The 23,199-nt window shown below is 35.9% G+C and overlaps 1 long non-coding RNA gene across 1 annotated transcript; it reads left to right on the forward strand.

Annotated features, from left to right (window-relative positions):
- The first annotated feature begins 1,364 nt into the window (after positions 1 to 1,364).
- Positions 1,365 to 22,257, forward strand: LOC102153887. The gene is made up of 4 exons (XR_005375384.1): positions 1,365 to 1,464; positions 4,296 to 4,438; positions 13,611 to 13,709; positions 22,019 to 22,257. It is a non-coding gene; the product is annotated as an uncharacterized LOC102153887 (long non-coding RNA).
- Positions 22,258 to 23,199: the final 942 nt, after the last annotated feature.

Here is a 23,199-nt window from a genome sequence, read left to right on the forward strand (position 1 = left end):
GCCAAGCAACATGTGTAAGAGTAGAGACCTTGGAGTCTGACAGGTTGTATTCACATCCTGTTTTCTCCTGCCTCATCCCTGGGTCTGTGATACTCTGCAAATTTACTCCAAGTTTTGACTCATCATCCATGAAACAGAAGTGACAATACAAAATCACTGAATGTAATGTAATGATAAGTTATAAACTTTTTTTTCCTAAATTTTTATTTAAACTCCAGTTAGTTAACACACACTTCAATATTGGTTTCAGCAGTAGAATTCAGTGGTTCATCCCTTACACACAACACCCCAGGATCATCAATCATAACAAGTGCCCTCTCTAACCCCCATCTTCCATCTAGTCCATCCCCCACCCATCATCCTTCATCACCTCTCAGTTTGTTCTCTATCACTAAGTGTTTCTCATGGTTTGTTTCTCTCACTCTCTTTTATCCCCTCTCCCATATGTTCATCTGTTGTGTTTCTTAAATTACACAAATGAGTGAAATCATATGGTATTTGTCTTTCTCTGACTTATTTTGCTTAGCATCATACACTCTAACTCCATCCATGTCATTATAAGTGGCAAGATTTCTTTCTTTTTGATGACTGGGGAATATCCCGTTGTGTATATATACCACTTCTTCTTTATCCATCCATCAGTCAATGGATATTTGGGCTCTTTCCATAGTTTGGTCATTGTTCATAAAGCTGCTACAAACATCAGGGCCCATGTACCCCTTCAAATCTGTATTTCTCTATCCTTTGGTAAATACCCAATAGTGCAATTGTTAGATTATAGGGTAATTCTACTTTTAACTTTTTGAGGAACCTCCACACAGTTTTCCACAGTGGTTCCCAGTTCACATTCCCACCAACAGTGCAAAAGGGTTCCCCTTCCCCCCACATCCTCTACAACACCTGTTATTTCTTGTATTGTTCATTTTATCTATTCTGACAGGTATCAGCTAGTATCTCAGTGTGGTTTGATTTGTAATTTCCCTGATGAGGAGTGATATTGTGCATCTTTTCATGCATCTGTGAGCCATAGGAAATCTTCTTTGGAAAACTGTCTATTCATGCCTTCTGCCCATTTCTTTTTTTTTTATTTTAATTTTGATTTTTTAATTTTTATTATTTTTTTATTTTTATGTATTTTTATTTTTTTTTCTTCTGCCCATTTCTTAGCTGGATTATTTGTTTTTTGGGTGTTGAGTTTGATAAGTTCCTTATATATTTTGGATATTAACCCTTTATCAGATATGTCATTTACAAATATCTTCTCCCATTCTGTAGCTACCTTTTAATTTTGTTGATTATTTCCTTCACTGTGCAGAAGCTTATCTTGATGATGTCACAATAGTTCATTTTTGCTTTGTTTCCCTTGCTTCTGGCAATATGTCTAGTAATGCTACAGCCATGGCCAAAGAAGTGATTGTCTGTGTTCTCTTCTAGGATTTTGATGGTTTTCTATCTCACATTCAGGTCTTTTATCCATTTTGAATTTACATTTGTGTGTGGTGTAAGAAAGTGATCCAGTTTCATTCTTCTGTGTGCTGCTGTCCAGTTTTTCCAGCACCATTTGCTGAAAAGACTGTCTTTTTTCTCTTGGATATTCTTTCCTGCTTTGTCAAAAATTGGTTGACCATATAGCTGTGGGTCTGTTTCTGGGTTCTCTTTTCTGCCCCATTGATCTAGGTGTCTGTTTTTGTTTGTTTGTTTGTTTGTTTTGTTTTGTTTTGTTTTTGTTTTTGTTTTTGTTTTTTTAGGTGTCTGTTTTTGTGCCAGGACCACACTGATTTGATAATTATAACATCATGATATAGCTTGAAGTTGGAATCATGATGCCTCTAGCAGGTAGCATGCCCACTTATTAAGAGCTGTTAAAAGTAGACTCTAAAGCTATTCAACATGGTTTGAATCTCAATTCTGCTGCTTACTGGCTGCATGTAAAGAAAAAAAACAACTAAATCAACCTCTTCCTTAGATTCTTCACTTGAAAACTGAAAATGTTAATAGTATTTTCTTGTTATGGTTGTTATGAATATTGGATGAATAAATGCATGTTAAATAAATACTTAGAACAATAGAGAAGAAAAGTCTAGTTTTGACTGTGATTTCTATGAGATGTGTGTGTGTGTGTGTGTGTGCATGTGTGTGTGTAGTAGAGAACTGACTGATGGCTTTCAGACTGACTATTCAACTTAATAAATGTTGCTCTTATTTCTATATGAATAGAGATAACAAGTCTTATAAATCCTTCAAAAAAAAATCCTTCCATAAATGTTCCACAATGACTAAGCTTATCACTATCTCAGGCTCAGAATTTACTAAGAAATTACTGAACTGAGTATATACGTAGCCTCTTACTGAGATGTCAATGAGCATGTAAGAATTTGTGTGTGTTCTGTGCATATATCTCTTGTGTGTGTGTGTGTGTTTGTAGAAGCAAAGGCTAGAAAAAGAAGAGAACATGCCCAATCATAGTCATCATGCAAATCTTTTTTTTCTTTTTTAAAAGACTTTATTTGTTTATTCATGAGAGACAGATGGAGACACATAGACACAGGAAGAGGGAGAAGCAGGCTCCCTGCAGGGAACCCAATGCAGGACTCGATCCCAGGAACCTGGGATCATGACCTGAGCCAAAGGGAGATGCTCAACCACTGAGCCACCCAGGCGTCTGCAAATATTTTTCAGATGTCTTCTAGAACTAGCAATGTAGGCCTTGAATTTACTTTTATTTTTTTAACCACATTCAACTGGGCTACCAGGACCGTTTTATCTTATACATCCTTAACATTTTTATGCAATAAAATTGTGGTATGAAGTCTCTCTCTCTCTCTCTCTCAGTAATGCTCAATAACCTTTTAAAATTAGAACGACAAAGGGAAAATCAAGTCTTAAAGATAAATAGCTAATATTTATTCAGGCATTCATTTTTAATGTGTATCTCTAGGTTTTCATCAGAGAATCATATTCATCCATGTCAAATTGAAATTAACCTTATTGTTGTCTCTAAAAATCAAAATTAAAAGGTTGATGTTATTCTTCGAGCAGGGCAAGTTTTGTGTTTAATTTTAATATTTTCAAATACATTTCATGCAAGAAGTCCAATATTTGAATACATGTAAAAAAAATAGAACATTTTCTTTTCATCTCAGGTGATAAGCATCTGTATCTTCCCTCCTACTCAACCTCCTCTACCCTCTTAAGGGACCTCTAACAACCTTGCATACAATCAGAAATTCAAAGAATTAAGTTTAAAAACATTCTTATAGCAAAGGGTGTCTGGGAGGCTTAGTCAGTTACTGGTCCAGCTCTTGATTCTGGCTCAGGTCATGAAATATGGCTCCATGCTGGGAGTAGAGCCTGCTTAAGTTCTCGTTCTCTCCCTCTCTTTTTGTCCTTCCACCTTCTCTCATACATATGTACTCTCTTTCTGAAGAAGAAGAAGAAGAAGAAGAAGAAGAAGAAGAAGAAGAAGAAGAAGAAGAAGAAGAAGAAGAAGAAGAAGAAGAAATTCCTTATAGATCAATATTCTCATTTTCACATCTACATTTGTGAATAGAATGTTGCATAATCATCTTCGAGAAGGTATCCAATGTAGAAGTCTAAACGGAGTTTGAACAATTAAAATTAAAACAAAACAGAACAAATCAAAATAATTCCAACTTTAATCAAAAGAACTTCCTCAAATCATATGAAGCAAAAGATGTTTGTATGTTTTAAAACTAATTAGTTTTTTGGTCATGCCGATAAAATTCCAGGGAATTTGCATTGTGGATCAATACTAAAAGTAGTAACAGTCAGAATCATTTCAAAGATAATTAGAACCTTCTTTTTCATCACTGTACAAAAGTGGTTGAATTATTCAGTATTTCATGATATTGTGGCCAAGTTTGGTGGGCTCTTTCATGGTGTTAGCCTTAGTGTATATTACATATCTAACCCATCTTTGATTTTGGATTTATAAGAGCAAAGATACTTTGTGGATCTTGAAAAATTGTATGTGTTCTAAAATCAATTGTTATGTGTTCCCTAAGCTGGAAGGTTATTTCCATCAGTTACAATCTTATCAGCAACTCTGACCCTGTGCAGGTATTTGCTACACTCCTTCATGAAGAAGCAATATGCATACAGTTATAACTTTGGTTTTTTTTCTTTGCCCTTTGCAGATTATGAGAGGAGAACCCGTGTGTGTGTGTGTGTGTGTGTGTGTGTGTACTTATGCTTTTCTTTAAGATACTCCAGTCATTACAAGATAGTAACAAATTTATCTTAAAATTTTTTAAAGATTTATTTACTTATTTTAGGGAGCAGGAAGAGACAGAGAGAGAGAGAGAATCTCAAGCATGCTCCCTGCCGAGTGCAGAGCCTTATGCAAGGCTCATCTCAAGATCCTGCCTGAGATGATGACCAGAGCTGAAATCAAGAGTCAGATGTGAAACTGACCCAGGTGCCCCACAAATTTATTTTTTAGTGTGATCAATATTACAGCATATTCTTATATAATATAGTACATTTAACAGATTAGACATTTGTGATGTATTTGTAATTTTTCATACATATGAACAGGAATTTTTTTTTTTTTAGTTCACATTGGGACATAGTTGATCTTTAAGTATTTTCCTTTATCTACAATAATATTCCGCAGATGAAAATTTTTACGTAGTCTAACTGCTTGAACTTAAGTAGAAAACTGAGTTCCTTTTTTTCTTGATATATCTAGGACCTGAAATGTAGTGGATATTGGATATGTTGTGCCTGAAGTAGTTTGTAATGTAGTAGACCAAAGAGAAGGAAATGAAAAGGAAAATTAATGACAGACACATTTCCAAAATTACAAATTAATCATGCCTTGGAATTATATATTTCAGTTTACCTGTAAACTTAATTCCAGAATATAAAATGTATCTTATAGTATTTGAAGAGATCACCAACCAGAGCCCAAATGCATAATTGTCATTTTTAAATTAATTGATATGAAGTCCTAGAAATTTTACTGATACACTTTGCTTTGTAAGTGTTCTAATAATATTATTATTATTATTATTATTATTATTATTATTTTTAATTCCTTGGCCAACCAAAAAGCTATAGTAATACTACTACTACTAATAATAATAATAACAATGATAATAATTATAATAGTGACGACAATTACATCACCCACAATAACAGAGACAATAACAACAGGAATAATTATTTAATTTATATATAGTTTCTGTGGTTAAAATATTTTATAGCATATATTTTTAAGATTATCACACAAAAAAAGAGGGCCACTGTTATACCCTTTTTCTAAACAAAGAAGGAGAATTTGGAGGGAGAGAAATAGAAGGAGAGGAGAAGGATGAAGAGGAGGAGAGAGAGATGAAGGAGGAAAAGGAGAATTATTATAACTAATTTATGATAATTATAATAAATAGCTGTTATAAATAATTATAATTATTAAAAGTATTATAATAGGTAATGATTTAATAATTATTAAAATTTCATTGAACCAATTTCAAACTTACAATAAAGTTGTAATACCAGTACAAAGAACACACATATATCTTTCATCCTGAGTTTCCATTCAAGCTTTGGCATTTGCCCCAGTGATGTTATCCAATCCAGCATCATGGGCACTGCCCCCAGTACCATGCTTCTCTGGTATCCTTCCACCTGGAATACTTCCTCGCTCTCTCCTTGACTTTCTTGACACTGAATTTTTTTTATTTTTTTAAAGATTTTATTTATTTATTCATGAGACACACAGAGAGAAGCAGAGACACAGGCAGAGGGAGAAGCAGGCTCCATGCAGGGAGCCTGATGTGGGGCTGGATCCCCAGACTGGGGGTCACACCCTGAGCCAAAGGCAGATGCTCAACCAGTGAGCAACCTAGGCATCCTGACATTGACATTTTTGAAGGTATGAGGCAGTCATTTTGTAGAATGTCCATCAATTTGTGTTCATCTGATACTTCCTCATGATTAGAAACCAGGTGGTATAAAATAAGATGTCGGAATAAATTTCATTTTAAGTCTTAAGACATGACATTAGGGAAGTTTTCATGGTCCATTTTCCCCTGAGCTATATACTGTCCATTATTGAAAGATAGCTCAATGTATAGAATGCAAAATGCCTCGAACCCTCACACAAAAGACTTTAGTAAAGCAGAGTATGACTGAAATGTAGTGGTTTCTATCCTAGGACTAAGTAGGCAAAGATTATGAGCTTAATTCTCACGTTGCCCCCTTAGCTGCCCCAGTCAGCACAATTCAGCCTAATAGACTTGAATAAGAATTCTCTGAGTCATGGGCTTATAAACATTTATGAAGCTCTATCAGCGTGCTCAACTCAGGCTTGGAATTTATTATATCCTGTCTTCTCTCACTGCGGCCACTCTGCAATGCAATGAAGATATTGTTTTATATTTCTACACTTGAGAAAATAGTTTATTTTTTAAAAAGATTTTATTTACTTATTCATGAGAGACACACAGAGAGGCAGAGACACAGGCAGAGGGAGAAACAGGTTCCTTGCAGGGAGCCCAATGGGGGACTCCCAGGGACCTTGGGATCACCCCCTGAGCCACTGAGCCACCTGGGGGCGGGGCAGGTTTATTGTTTTAGAAAGTTTCCTCTAAACTGTCGGATTATATTTTTGCTGTCATTTCTAGAGATCCCCCCTCCCCAGTTCCTGAAAGTTCTGAGACACTGGTCAGAATATAACTTCAAAAATTACAGAGAAATCCTCCTCCATGTCTCTTTAGTTTGGTTAAACTCCAGTATCTATTTGGTTCAAAAGTTGCTGCTGGAATAGAATGGGGGATTAGTGGAAATTAACTCTGAGGCCCTTTACGGTTGGTTCAAAGTGGCGTTAACCAGGTTCCATATCACTTGTCTGCCATCTGAAGGCAGGCCTGGTGGGCCATTTTTTTTCCAGTCAAGTTATCACGAATATATTTCACATCGTAACGTTTCTCTCTTTCATACACACACCCACACACACAAATCTTTAATGACTTTTTCCTTTTCCTAAATCTACATTTTAACTCTGTCTGTATCCATCCCTGCACCCATCTACCCAATGTTCTACAATATTTCCTTCCTGCATCATTGAAAGGGGAAAACAATATGAATGAAGCATATGTCTAGGGTTGTGTGAGACCGAGCACCTCGGGTTTCTAGACTTTGACCTTTAGGATTCTACTCAAAGGAATGGGTCAGTGCACTTGTTCAACTTGCTTAGGTCAACACTAGTAGGTTAAATCCACCTGAAGCCACACAACTAACTAGTAGTTTAGATGTAAACCAAGGTCTGACAGCCCTGAAGCCATCAATCTTTGCACTTTTCCATGTTGCCGAACAGAGGGGATATAAATTATAGATTTCTGTTAATACTTAAACTAGGTATTCATTAGTTCAAAAATGTAAAGATTTTTCCCTTCCAGGACATGCAAAGTTCTTCAGTTTTTATGATTTAAAAATAAGAATGGATTTCTGGGTTCTAAAACTTTCTCTTCCCTTCTTCCACTTCCCTTCCAAACTTCTCTCAATAAATATTTATTATAATTTACTCTGGGGAATTCAATGTCTCAGATGGTGATGCTAGAGCTGTGAGTTTGGTATACACTGTTCAAATTGCATGGATTTCATGAACTAAAAGCCATGTTTTTTTTTTTTTTTAATTTCAATCGTGAAAAATGTTGCAAATGAAAAATACGTTGTGAAACAAAAAGACAAAGTTGGAGACTTGCCTAAATATGTGTAACAGTTATGGCCAGGAAATCCTACTCTGAAGTCAAAGGCCAGCTTAGCTTGAAGTATGACAACAAATATATTAGGTAAAAAGAAGAGAAAGGTAGGGAGGACAATACCTATGAAATCCTTGCATCTGTAAAGAGCACGTTGTGTTCTAAGAAATGAAAGGAGACCCCTATGGGTAAAGGGAAGCGGGGAGACAACTGAACCCATAGGAAACTATTGACAGTTTTTAAACAGGAGGCAATTTCATCAGAAGAAATATTTTTAAACTCCACTGTAAAAATGGGTCACCTACTCAGTATAAGTAGGAATAAAAATTGGTTGATCAGGGGTGCCTCAGTGGCTCAATCAGTTAAGCATCCGATTTGTGATTTCAGCTCCGGTCATGATTTCACTGGTCATGGGATCGAGCCCCAGGTCAGGCTCTGTGCTCAGGGAGGGGGTCTGCTTAGGATTCTCTCCCTCCCTCTCCCTCTGCCCCTCCCCACACTCTCACGTGTTTTTTTTCTCTCTCTCTCTCTCTCAAATCAATACATCTTGAAAAAAAAACTATATTTACATATATAATAAGTATGATATTCAAAAAACAGCATCTATTTTTTTCTGTTTATAATTTATCCTCAAATTTTAAATTAAGATATAATGGGCATAACATTTTATTAGTTTCAGATGTACAATAATATGATTCGGTATTTGTATATATTACAAAATGATCACAATAAATCTAGTTAATATACTTCACCATTATAAAATTTTATTTTCTTGTCCTGAGAACCTTAACATCTACTCTCTTAGTAACGTTCAAATATGCAGGATACTGTTATTAAACTAGCTATCAAGCTGCCTGTTACATTTCCATAACTTACTTGTTTCATAACTGGAAATTTGTACTTCTTCTTTCCCACACCCATTTCTCTCACTCTCCATTCCTCCTACTTGTGGTAACTGCCATTTTTTTCTCTGCATCTATGAATTCTTATTTATTTATTTTATGGATTACACCTATAAGTGAGACCATTTGTCCTTTTATGTCTGACTTACTTCACTTGGCAAAATGCCCTCATGATCCATCCATATTGTTGCTAATGGCAATATTTCTTTTTTTATGGCTAAAAAATATTCATATTTAAATGGCCGTAATCCATTTACATTCCCACCAACAATGCACAAGTGTCCTCTTTTCTCCACATTTTCAACAACACTTACTATTTCCTGTCCTTTTGATAATAGCCATTCTAACACATATAGGGTAACATCTTATTGTGGTTTTGATTTGTATTTCCCTGATGATTCGTAATGCTGAGCACATTTTCATGAGTATATTGGGCATCTGTATGTCTTCTCTGAAAATACATCTACTCAGATCCTCTGCCTATTTTTAAATTAGATTGTTCTGTTTTGATTTTTGCTATTGAGTTGCGTGAGTTTTTTTTTTTAATATATTTTGGGTATTAACCTCTCATCAGATATATGATTTGCAAAAAGTATTTTAGAGCCATATTTTTCCAGAGAAAATTCTTTTAATACTTGGAAAAATGTGCCTCTTCTTATATAATATGGATGGTGCTGTCACTAATGTTTCAACTTTTATTATTTGTAGCCTTTTCCAAATGGCTTAATAAAATGAAATTATATAATATCCACAGGTTTTGACATTATTGTTTACTTTTCTTCCTCTTCTTGATATTTGGTAATCTGAGTAAAAACATTGACCATAGCTTCTTAAATTGACCCAAGTAGCCATTTTTGACATGAGGTAATTCTTTAAATCCACTGGATCTTGAATTATTTTTTATTTTTGCTTTTCCATAAATGACTTATATACTTCTTAAACATATAGAAACTAAACTTTCATTTTTGAATATTTGGAAACTATTGGTAACCTGAGAGAACGACTCTTACACATACAAGTATTCATAATAGCAGTATTTAGAGAGAGAGAAATAACTTTAAATATGCACAGCACAAATAATTTTTATCAAATGCAAATATTTGAACTAAAAAGAATACAATATTTAATCTATAAAAGTATACTAAAATATATTTCCATATCATTAGTCTTAACTTCCATCATTCCTTTAATGGCTACATAGAATTCTTTCCACTGCTTTTCTCTAATTTTCCCATCGCTTTTCATCTCTTGTAACTTTCTTCTTTTGCTACAGGGAACCTTTCTTTTTTTTTTTTAATTTTTTTTATTTATTTATGATAGTCACAGAGAGAGGGAGAGAAAGAGAGACAGGCAGAGGGAGAAGCAGGCTCCATGCACCGGGAGCCCGATGTGGGATTCGATCCCAGGTCTCCAGGATCGCACCCTGGGCCAAAGGCAGGTGCCAAACCGCTGCGCCACCCAGGGATCCCGAACCTTTCTATAAATCATTGTCTTGAAAGTTTCTTGTTGATGAGAAAAGTATAGTATATACTGAGGAAAAAGTAGGAAGTATTAAGAATTAAGAACTCTGGAAAACTTAGGTGTCTTGTGTAGTCTCAGAATATTCAGTTACTAACTTCTCAAGTTTAGTAGATACTAGCGTACTGGGATAAGTAAGGTGCACAAAGATTTGTTTGAAAAATTATTTATATTAGCATTATGTTATAGTATCGAAAGGACATTAAATATTTATTTAAAAGAAGGCAGATTAAATTAAAACGTATATTCACACAATGCATTATATTAAGCAGTCGTTAAATGAAGTATTGAAAATAAAATGTTGGGAAGCTTGGGAAATGTTCCAACATTAATTTCTCAAAGTAAATTTGATTCTTTCTAAACAGTGTATAAATGGTGGTAAAACATATATACAAAAAAAATGGGAAGAAAGAAACTGATTTTTTCTTATATCTGGATTGAAGTTTTATATACAATTTTTTTTAAGTTTTATATACAATTTTAATTTTTAACAATTTTTTTTCAAATTGTGTTACTGGAAGCGTATTATTTAACAACAAACTATTCATAATTAAATGAAAGAGCCTTTCAAGAGATGAGTCTGTATGGAATCCTTTTAGATTTTGTAGAAAATTAAGAAATAGTGTTAAATGATGTATTTGTACTTTCTCTCTCCTTGGTACTAAAAACAACTCAGTCCTCCCTCCAAATTTTGTCACAAGCACATGTCAACATAGAATGCATAGCATCACTCAACAAATAGCCCTGTTGTTCTATGAGAATTTGTTTTTCGTGACACCCTATTCAGATATTGTGGAAACTTGCATTGTGAAAAATACCTTTTGGAGCAAACAATTTCAGTCCACTTCCTTTTCTAATACTAGTAGATTGACATGTTCTCATTATACAGTAGAAAGATTTAAAAACTGTTGTCATTGATTTGAAAGCCAAAGGTGGTTTCACAAAAGGTTGATAATTTCTCTTAAATTTCTTATGAGAAAATGGTTTTAGGAGCTTCATTTTAATTTTTGCTAGATACAATCTGAAATTTCAAAACCTAAAAAATAAATGGCACGACATGTTCACATAAAATATGTTCTTACTGCCATGATGATAACAAGAAAACTTCTAACTCCCTGTTAACTCAAAGTCAAGCCTCTGTCTTCTGTCCTTTTGTATAACACTATTTGTCGGTTTTGAAATTAGTTTTATATTCTCATGTATAACTTTGTTAAATAAGCCTCTGGCCATAAAATAATGTTTATCTGAGGTGTAATTCTATTCAGTTCTTGGTAAAATCTTATATATATTCTTATGAAGTGAAGAGGGAAACAATGTGCCAAAAATAATTCAGAGCAAGAAGAAACGTTCCACGGAATATTAACTGCACCACTAGTTTATGTCATCACATAATTCCTTAATTCCCACATCTTTCCACGTAATTTCCTCAACTTATAATTCATTGTTGCCTGTGCAGATAGCAGATAACATGGTAGGTTACACTGTATTTCCTTCATTATTATATTTTTCATGAAGAAAGGCCATATGCAAGGATGTTAGGAGCCTGGGATGGTTAAGGCATTCTCTCATTCTGCTTCACTGTTAACAAGGTCAGGTCTACTGAAGAGAATGGCGCTGATCAACTAAGAATAAAATGGAATCTTAAAGTCTAATTAATAATAAGAATGTCAACACCAGGGCAGCCAGGGTGGCTCAGCAGTTAGCGCTGCCTTCAGCCCAGGGCCTGATCCTGGAGACCCGGGATCCAGTCCCACGTCGGGCTCCCTGCATGGGGCCTGCTTCTCCCTCTGCCTATGTCTCTGCCTCTCTCTCTCTCTCTCTCTCTGTGTCTCTCATGAATAAATAAATAAAATCTTAATAAAAAAGAATGTCAATAAAACAGGAGAATGTCATGAAAAACAGTAACAGTAATAATTAACATCTTAACATTTGATAGTAACTGTATTAAAAGTGCAAATTGTGATTGTTAATCCTCACAGCATTTTTAGGAATACTATTAACAGGTTAAATTATTTAACAGGTTAAAAAACAACATACAAAACACCCCCCAGGGGGGTTAGAGAGATTATGTAATTTGCGAGTACATACCTGGTAAATGGTGGAAACAAGATTTGAATCTATTTGTCTGACTGAAGAATCATCATCAACAACCACTGGTTATCCAAATAAGTAGGAATAAGTACAAAAGGAAGAAAATTACAGATCTAGGAGTTGGAAGAAATCATTAGGGAGACGACAAAAAAAGATCAATATGGATACTTTTATGAAGAGAAGCAAGATAGAATCAGAACTAAGAAGCAGGGCAAATTCCTGAATGAAGAATAAGAAATCCAATGAAAGATCCAAAACTATTATCATAAACATATTGGATATGAATATGTGTTGACCACAGGACCTGGTTAGATAAATTCACCATCAAGGCTCTTGCTTTCTAGTAGAGAAGCTAAAGCAAACTTGGAAACAACAGTTTATTTAATTTGTTTGAAGACTATTAATTATTTATTTATTTATTCATTCATTCATTCATTCATTCGAGAAACAGAGAGAGAAAGGCAGAGACACAGGCAGAGGGAGAAGCAAGCTCCATGCAGGGAGCCCGATGTGGGACTTGGTCCTGAGTCTCCACGATTACGCCCTGGGCCAAAGGCAGATGCTCAACTGCTGCGCCACCCAGACGTCCCAGGAAACAGCAGTAAAGTGTTTACATATATAGTGAGAAGTGATGGAGTAAAGAATGTGTCCATTTAGTGTTTGTCCATCTTTGTGTATATATAAAAATTACTAGAAGTGCATTTCTCCATTTCATTTTAATGGTAAAAAGGAATTAAGTGTCAATACTATTTTATTCATTGGACTATAACCCAATGTATAAAATACATTTCCATGAGTCAAAACTAATGTAAAGAAATAACTGAATGAACACAAAAGTGGTGGAGAAGAGACAAATCTTCCTTGCAAACTCCAAGTAATTTATGCAGGTACTCAACACCTAGAGCAAAATCCCTCACTCTTTATATGTAGGATGCACAGAGTGACTTCCTTCGAAAGAGAAAAGTATGAGAAGGGGTAAAAGGACTTTAGTGTGGAGAAACTTGACAAACACCCATTTCACCAGGTGATCAAAATGAACAGTGACGTCATGTAGATAGTACTTGCCCCTGTTGATCTGATACGATGACAACGGCCCTTCTCTGTTCTTCCTCCCCCAAACCTATAACTTCAGTCTTATCATGGGGAAAAAAAAAAATGAATCATTCTCCACTTGAGCAGCATTCTACAAAATCCTTGACCAATATATCTCGAAATTATCAAGGTGATCAAAAATATGTAAGCCTGTAAGAAGTCTAAGGAGACATGACATAAGAGTAATGTAGTATCCTGGATAAGGAAAAAGAGACATTCAGCAAAGATTGAGAATATATCGATGCTGTGTGGACACTAACGCACAGGATCCTTCTCTACCCAGGTCAAAAGTAGCCAAATGCTATGGTGCAATGTCTAGGTCATTAACTCCACTTCATTTCACCATGAAGGCATTTTATCATCTCCCATCACCACAAGAAGGGTGAGTACCATACAGTAAGATACTTTGAGGGAGAAAGAGATCCTACTCACATAGCTTTTATCACAGTTTATTGTTATAATTGTTCGATTCTGATATGGTTGTTGCTTCTCTCTTATGATGCCTAATTTTTAAAGTAAACTTCATCACAGGTATGTATGTATAGTACCCTAGCTTGGTACTCTTTGGGGTATCAGCCATCCACTGAGGACGGCTTGACGTGAAAAACACTTACAACCTGGGGCACCCGGGTGGCTCAGTCGGTTAGGCCTCTGCCTTTGGCTCAGGGAATGATCCTGGAGTCCTGGGAAGGAGGCCTGTGACTGGGACCTTCTTGCACCGCAGGGAATCTGCCTCTCCCTCGGTCCCTCTCTGATGATGCACGCACACATGCTCTCTTTTTCACAAATAAATAAAGTCCTTAAAAAAAAAAAGAGAAAAAGAAAAATACTTACAACCAGTGTATACAGAAAGTGATTAACTTGGATGCATGTGAATGTGGCCAAAGACTGGGTGGCATCACTAAAAACATCTATTGCCATACTATTAGATGAATTTAATTTGCAATTTACATTACTGCTATTATAATATTATTAGAGGATAAATAAAATTTAAAGAGAAGAATTGGGATTGTTTTCTCAAGCTTCCTATGTGAAAGAAACAAAGTAGAATAAAACTGTCCCTTTGCTGTTACTGTGATTTGATTCCATTTTTTTAATATGCCCCTTGGGTAGTGTTGGTTTTTGGGTGGAAGGTCTAGGGAGACTGGAGAGGGTGAGTGTGTATTTAATCCTCCTGAATTCTTTGTTCTCTGAGATCACCTGTAGATTGGGACTATGGTGGGGGAGGGTTTGGGGCACTCATTAAATTTTAGTTAAAGTCGATGGGGTTTTTTGACTCTTGTTAACATTTTGTTTTCTACCTGTCTTCCATAGTTTATCTCTTTGTAGGCATCCCAAAGTTTTAAACTGTTTTATCCAAACTGAAATCTTTTTTTTTAAGTCCTCTTTTTCCACTGTCTTCTCTCATTTCCGTTGAATTCTCTAAATTATAGAGTCTCTAACTCTTTTGTTCTCCCACTTGGTTCTCACTTTCTGAAAACTTTTGCTCATTGCTATCACCACTTTAGTTTATCCCTTTGTTACCCCATCTGATTTTTGGCCATTTGCTTGTTTTTAATAGAGCAGTTTAGGTTTACGTAAAGGGATATATTCATAACAATCAATGAACCTACCTTTACATGTCATTATTACCCCAAATCCATGGTTTTCATTGGGGTTCATTTTTGGTGTTGTGCATTCTAAGGGTTTTGACAAATGTGTGTGGACATTACACGTATCTGCCACTCTAGTATTATACATACGGAATTATAAAGACAGTGCCACGCTATCTTTCTGTTCTTTGCCTATTCATCCTCCCCTCCCCCTTAACCATTGGCAACCACTGATTGTTTTACTGTCTCCATAGTTTTGCCTTTTCCAGAAGGTCAAACACTTAGAATCATTCAATATGCATATTTTTCAGATTGGTTTCTTTCACCTAGTTATATGTATTTACATTTCCTCCATGTCTTTTCATGGCTTGATGGCTCATTTCATTTTAGTACTAGATGATATTTTATCCTCTGGACCTATCCCAATTTATTTATCCATTTGCCTACTGAAGGGCAACTTCGTTGCTTCCAAGTTTGGGCAATTACCAAACACCTAGGAGCAGTATTTTGTGGACACATAAGTCTTATCTCTCTTGAGTAGCAGTTACTTTTGAGTAAATGCCAACCAGCATGATTGTTGTGAAATCATATAGGAAGAATATGTTTAGACACGGAAGAAACTGCCCGACTGTCCTCCTAAGCGGCTGCACCATTTTGCATTCTCACCAGCAATGAATCGGAATTCCTGTTGCTCCACATCCTTGTTAGCATTTGGTATTGTCAGTGCTTTGGATTTGGGGCCAATCTAAGAGATATGTAGTGATACCTCATTGTTGTTTTAATTTGCAATCCATAGTGATATATAATGTTAAACATCTTTTCACATGCTTGCTTTCTGCCATCTGTAGATCTTCTTTAATAAAGTGTTGGTGGAAGCCTTTAGCTCATTTAAAAAAAATCTAGTTCTTTATTCTCTTACTATTGAGTTTTAAAAGTTCACTCTGTATTTTGGATGATAGTCCTTTATCAGATGTGTCTTTTGCAAATATTTACTTTCAGTCTGTAGCTTATCTCCACATTCTCTTGAAAATGCCTTTTGCAGAGTAGAAGATTTTAATTTTAATGAATTCCAGCTCATCAATTATTTATTTCATGCATTGCAACTTTGATATTGCATCTAAAAAGTCATCACTATAGGCAAGGTCATCTCGATCTTCTTGTGTCCTATACTCTAGGAGTTTTTATAGTTTTAAATTTTATAGTTAGGTCTAGAATTGACTTTGATTTAGTTTTTTTTAAAGGTTAGAGGGTCACTGCCTAGATTGTTTGTTTGTTTATTTATTGCATTGAAAATTCAGTTGTTTGAGAACCATTTATTTAAAAGACTATCTGTTTTCCATTGTATTGCCTTTCCTTCTTTGTCAAAGATCAGTTGAGCATATTTAAATGAGTCTGTTTCGGGGCTATTTTGTCCCATTGGTCTATTCTTTAAGTAATATCACCATGTTTTGATTACATAAGTTTTTATTAAGCATGAAGTTGGGTAGTGCCAAGACTTTTTTTTTAATACTCTTTATCATTGTTCCCATTTTTAATTGGTTTTATCCCAATTCTGCCCTCACAAGGTTGCCACATCATATCTTGCTTTAAAAATCTGCAAGGGCTCCCATGGATTTTTCAACTAAGTCACATTGTGTAGTTCAGTTTTTGAACTCCCCGCTTACCCTTGTAGCATATTTTCCATGACTACTCTACTACCCTATGGTACCAACCAAACTAGCTGAATTCTTATTCTTGAAACCCTTTGACAAAAGTGGGATGTCTTTGCTTATCTTAGTCCCTTTACTGGATTGTCCTTTTTCACTCTTTATGTAATCCTTCCAAATTCCATCTCTCCTTAAATAATCAAGATACACATTTCTTTTGTTTATCACGAATAGGTTTGATAACTATGATTTCACTCAAAATACCAATATACTTATATCTCCTTTTACAATCTGAAGCTTCTTTGTAGTAATTTCTGTAAAAAATTAGAGTGCACACACTGAACACAAAGGCAACTCTTGCTCATTTTTATATCCCCAACAACACTATTTCAGTGCCTTCTTTTGCTTGCTGTTTTTTTTTTTTTTTTTTTTTTTTTAAGATTTTATTTATTCATGAGAGACGCAGAGAGACAGAGGCAAAGACACAGGCAGAGGAGCCTGACATGGGACTCCATCCCAGGACCCAAGGATCACACCCTGGACTGAAGGAGGCACTAAACCGCTGAGCCACCCAGGCTGCCCTTGTTTGCTGTTTTAAATTAAAGGCCAACTCCAGAAATGTTGAAAATTTAAAAATGAGTGGACAGAAGAAACTTTTATCTCCAATTTAATGTCCTCTGAATTCAGGGGATGGATGTAATGTGAGATAAAAAGCAGAGATTCTGATAGAAGGAAGGAAAGTCTCAAAAATAGAATGGGGGGGAAGACCTACGACCTTTTTAGAGTCTATGATTAAGTTAACTTAGAAGAAGGCTCATAGAATAGCTTTAATTTATTTTTTAACCCCAAGCCAAGAAGTTTGTGATAACTAAATTATAATATGTTAGTGAACTAATGTACTTTAGTTTCTCTAGTTTCCTTGAGGTTTGGTTTGGAATTATTTGTATTAGTCTTTTTTTTTTTTTTTTTCTTAACAATGACCCTTGATTTTAAATTTAATCAGTTATTATTTTTCTAAGAATGCTTATATACTAACACATTTTATTTATTAAAACAATAAATGTAAAACAGGCAAGGGATACTTTATTCAAGGCTATTACAATAGGAGACACAGGCCAGAACTAAAGTCTGAATTTCACTCAGCTGAAATCAAGAGGCTGAGCTAGTAGAAAAGTACTGGAGAACTTTGGGAAACGTCTGCCAGTGGAAGGTGTGGAGCATATTGAGTTATTCCTAAATTCACAAATGTTTTGCTGTGATTAAGCCATGTGTTTGCTAACTGCTGTCTATCAAAGTTAGGTTTCTATTATCCCACAGGGCCTCTGAGATAGGGTGATGATATCTTGCTTGAGGATTATTATTTCAGAGGGATGACTCTCAGGTCCTGGATTAACAAAGACATCCCTGAGTCTTAAAACTGGCAAGAGTCTTTTAAGAAAGTTTGGCATATGTCTCAAAGGGGCAGGGAAACAATTTGCAATCATTAAGTTTTCTATAGTACGTGCTTGAAGAAAAAGGAAGTCAGGGGCCTAGAATCAGAAGGAAGCCTAGCTAAAGTTTATTTAAGCGATGGGAGACGTTACTGCTCTTCTATCTAAGGCGGAGGACACACCCTCTGATGCTGGGAATATGCCTTCTTTTTGCCACACGCTATTTTCCGCAGGACCCGGAATTAATTATTAAAAGTATTCAAAGTTAAAAATAAATAAATAAAAGTATTCAAAGCTAAGATAAAATGACCCCTTAATATATTGCAGAGTCTTTCCTTTGGTGTTTGCAATAAATCCAGAATGTGCATGCTACTATTATCCCAACCTTTGAAAGGAATCTTTTCATATGTTACAACACGAGTAAAACTTGAAGATTTGGTGCCAAGTGGCACGAGTTAGTCACAGATGCCCAAGTATTTCATGATGCCCCTTAAATGAGGTATCTAAAATAGTGGAGCTCTTAGAAGCAGAATTAGCATGGTGGGTGCCAGGAGCTGCAGGCAGGAGGAATGGGGAGTTGCCGTCACTGATTATAGAGGTTCAGTCATGCAAGATGAAACAGCCTAGAGATCTGCTGGGCAACCACGTGCGTATAGTTAACAATACTGTATTCAACACAAATTTATTAGGAGAGCGAGCAGTTTTCATAATGATGTGTTTTTTTAATCACAATTAAAAAAAATAAAAACAAATCAGCTCAGGGAGAGGTTGAAATATGGATATTTGCCTAAAGTGAAGAATCTAATAAGTCAGATTCCAACCCCAGCAGCCTACAACAAAGCCAATAAAACACTTAGCCATCAGTTTTATTTGACGTCTGTTATCCCTAAGGGTTTTGGGGCACTCAGAATAAGAAGGGTGGGATTGGGGAGGTGCGAGGTCACCTCAATAATCAAAACATGAGGGATAACTGAGAGTCCCAATCAATGCTATGACATCACTTAACTGCTCTCTGTCCCGGAGTGTATCGTGAACATTTCTGGGACTCATTCTTCTCATCTACACAAAGGTAAAGTGAGACTTTCTTTCCACTGGGCTCTACTAAGGTTAGGATTAGACCGTCCAAAGCAAAGTATTCCTAGGCTTTATGAATAGTAATAATTAGTATTCTAACTGTGGAACCCCAGTTCTGTGTTGATGTCAACCTTCATCCTTCACACCACTGCAAGCCCCTGCCATAGGAGATACTTAAGGAAAAGAGAAAACCTAAGCACAAACAAACCTTCAAGGTTAGTCATCAAATCCAAACACCCTCAGAAGCAGGTATGCAAGGATCCTTTACCTCTGCCTTTCCTTAGAAGAACATTATCCGAAAGAAACAGAATGACGGCCACAACTGTAGCTTCCAATTTATTAGTAGCCACGGGTCTAAAAACACTAAATAGCTGAAATTAACCTAACACTACACTTTATTTAACCCAATATCCAAAATATTGTCATTTCAACGTGTAGTCAATGTAAATATTAATGAGGAGCAGCTGGTTAGCTCAGTCAGTGGAGCATCTGACTCTTGATCTCTGGGTCATGAGTTCAAGTCCCACACTGGGTGTAAAGATTACTTAAAAATATATAAACAAACAAGAATTATGAATGCAATTTTCTGAGTCATTAAAGCTGGTATGTCCTATTAGACTAACGGGACATTTCAATTTGAATGCTAAATTTCTATCTACTTGATCGGCATTTAAATTTCATTAAAGTTGAAAAAGGCAATTCAGATCTCCAAGTTGCTGCAAAGATGCTTACGTGTGTCCAACAGTTTTATAACTTAAATTCAGGAAAATTAAACACAGTTTAAAATCCAGTTCCTCATTGGCCCTAGCTAAATTGCAAAATAACGTGTGCCTGGTGGCGACACGTGGCTCTGAGCCCCGTGTTGTCATTCCTGCTGCCACTGAGATGTTTCAGTGTGTGTGAAGAGGGGGATACCACAGACACAGTCCACATCTATTCATTACACAGTCTGGGGCATTCTGATCAAGAGAAGACAGGAGAGAGGCCCAATGCAGCCTAGCGAATGCTCAAGTCCATGTTGGACTTCATTTAGTCCAAACAGTTTATTTTATAAGTGAAGTAAGGGAGAAAGCAACTTGCCTGAGAGCACAGTTAATGACTGTCTGGATGAGGGAATAATACTTCCAGGAGTTCTGAGGCCCAGACCATTGCCTGCAGGACACAGAGCTAACAGCTGCTCCTGAAGAGTAGCCCTTGGCAAGAGCCCCTGGAAGAGAAGTTTTTCGAAACATTTAAGTAAATAGGTGTTCCAAGATTAAGCTTTGTGGGAAAGCCTCTCTATTAGGCTAAATATTTGAAAGCACACCTATACCCCACTCTGAACTGACTCTTCCAATCCTGCCACTGGTTGAGACAAGAAAAAAAAAAAAAAAAAAGAACTTTGTGATGGAAAAAAAAAAAATCTGTCACTGCAATACCAGTGCCACTCCTGGATGTTGTAACTGTTCTGATGAGTCAAGGCTTGAGTGGAAAATAAATCGTAGTGGTCAAGTCAATATTTTTTTTCTCCTACCTTCAGAAAAAAGATGAAGACCCAGGACTAGAAACTTGTAAAATAACACCTATTATGATTCCTATGCCATACCTTTCAATTTAAAGACCTAAAGGTTGGGATTAATTGCAGATAAAAGGGTCTAAGGAAATTTGCAGTGCTCCTTTTATTAAATGAAAGAATGTTCCATAGGGAGAGAATTATGATGGTGTTTGGAGTAGATCTATTTATCTCAAAGTCATTTACATTAATGATCAGAAATATCTCTTGTTTCACAACTCTTAGAAGGAGCGATCCATATATTTGATTTTGCCAACATCCTAGCAGTAAGACTTCATCACATTTCCTTGGTGGGAATGGGGCAAATAATCTTCTGGGGGACCATGAGTTTCCCATTGTAGTGCAATTTGTGCACACATGGATTTGCTCGAGATACGGTCCACTCCTTTCTTAAAATTAAAGTGTTTAGACAATAGAATAGTTATTTAAGGAAAAAAAACAAGCTATTAATTTATTCTTGGCAATATAACTGTGTGAACCAAAATACTGCACATAGCAATTGCAGTCCTTTTGAATTAATTTTATTACTATAAAAATACTTATATTTTTTATGCACGGGATGAGAACTAGCAAATTTGGGAAATCTCAGTGTATTGTGTCAGTCTGCATAAGTCTGAAACAGATATTTTTACTGCAGGACTAGACTTGCCAAGACAATAGGGATGCTTCTACTCACTGGTCATAACATAGTTTCAATTAGAAAAGCTGAAAAATGCTGCCATTTTATTTCTTTAAGATTCATTAAAGGGATTGTGTTTGTGTCATAGATTGGTCTGTTAGTGAAGCGTAAGCATGACCGTAATCCCTTATGTATGTTTCCATAAAATAATATTAATATGAAATAATTGGGGATTACTCGGGACAGGTGATTTTGGGATAAAATTAATTTATGCAAATAATTCAAAAAATGTTATTTGGTACATTATTTCATTGAACACCAGTGCTTCAAATTTGAATAGATATCATGTGATTTAATTTCAAAGTTAAGGATTTTATAATGCACACCAAAAGAAATAATTTTATTTTTATTTTATTTTTATTTTTTTTAAGATTTTATTTATTTATTCATGAGAGACACAGATAGAAAGAGAGAGAGAGAGGCAGAGACACAGATAGAGGAGAAGCAGGCTTTATGCAGTAAACCTGAAACGGTACTCGATCCTGGAACTCCAGGATCATGCCCTGGGCCGAGGGCAGGCGCCAAACCACTGAGCCACCCAAAATGAATTTTATAATGCACTCCATTAAATGTGTCTGATATATAAAATACATACTTTGGTTTGGTCTTCATTCTCAATGCTGCAACTATATTATATTTTAAATCACCCATATTTATATCTAGTTGTTGAAACTAATTCTATTTTTCATTCATCATTTTTCCAATTTTCTTTTCTCAGGTCTTTATAGTGTGATCACAATGGGAGACAATGAGACCTTTCAGGTTGAATCCAGCACGGGAAGAAAACCACACACCTACTACCATGTTTGACTCTAAAGATGTAATATTAGGTTTCAATAGGGCCTAATGGGGATCCCTGGGTGGCGCAGCGGTTTGGCGCCTGCCTTTGGCCCAGGGCGCGATCCTGGAGACCCGGGATCGAATCCCACATCGGGCTCCCGGTGCATGGAGCCTGCTTCTCCCTCTGCCTGTGTCTCTGCCTCTCTCTCTCTCTCTCTCTGTGACTATCATAAATAAATAAAAATTTAAAAAATGTGAAACTGTGGCATACACATCCGCACAATGCTAATGGGTGCCACCCTGAAACGTTCTGTTCATACAAAATATAAACTACCTAAACACATAGGAAGGCAAATGTGTTTTGGATGTGCAGTACCCAAGCACTTCTCTGGAAGCAGCAGCCAGCCTTTTAGGGCTTTGTGAATGTGAGCCGCAAGACACAGGAATGGGTGACAACAGGCTCAGCAGCCTGCTCATCCCTACACCCACTGCAAGGAAGCTGTTGAAATATAAGGAAAGCAGGATGTGATTCTGTAGTATTTTTCCTAGAAAGTAAATATGACCTATATTATAGAGATATCATATTATTTCATACTAAAAGATTTTTTTTACTTAACAATGATAGAATTTTTTTAAATGTGAAGCAGAACCCTATTTTATTATTTTATTTTATTTTTTTATATTTTATTTTTTTATATTTTATTTTATTTTATTTTATTATTTTATTTTAATTTTATTTTATTGCACAAAGGAAATGTGATCATTTTAATCCTAGGACTTTCGGCGATTCGAGGTTATAGTGCTACCCTGCGTGAACTTGAGGAAGAAGGAATAATGATGGCACTGAATGGATTCAGAACGAGAGCTTCAGGAGAGTTCACAAATTCGAACTAGTCTGATGAAACTGTTGATGCTTGAAGAGAAATCGGGTTACATGTCTAAAGAAATGAAGCGGAGAACCAAAGTAAATTAACCGTTCGGTCTCTTGGTCTCGAGCTGGCTGCCAAGGGAGATTTCCAAAACATGAATGGATCCAGGATCTCACTATCATATCGCAGAGTTACAGAGGTGCCCCAGTGATTCAGGGAACAGCACTACAGGGTTAACAAGAAGGAGATA

The sequence above is a fragment of the Canis lupus genome, chromosome 21 (assembly GCF_011100685.1).
Source record: "Canis lupus familiaris isolate Mischka breed German Shepherd chromosome 21, alternate assembly UU_Cfam_GSD_1.0, whole genome shotgun sequence".
Classification (NCBI taxonomy): domain Eukaryota; kingdom Metazoa; phylum Chordata; class Mammalia; order Carnivora; family Canidae; genus Canis; species Canis lupus.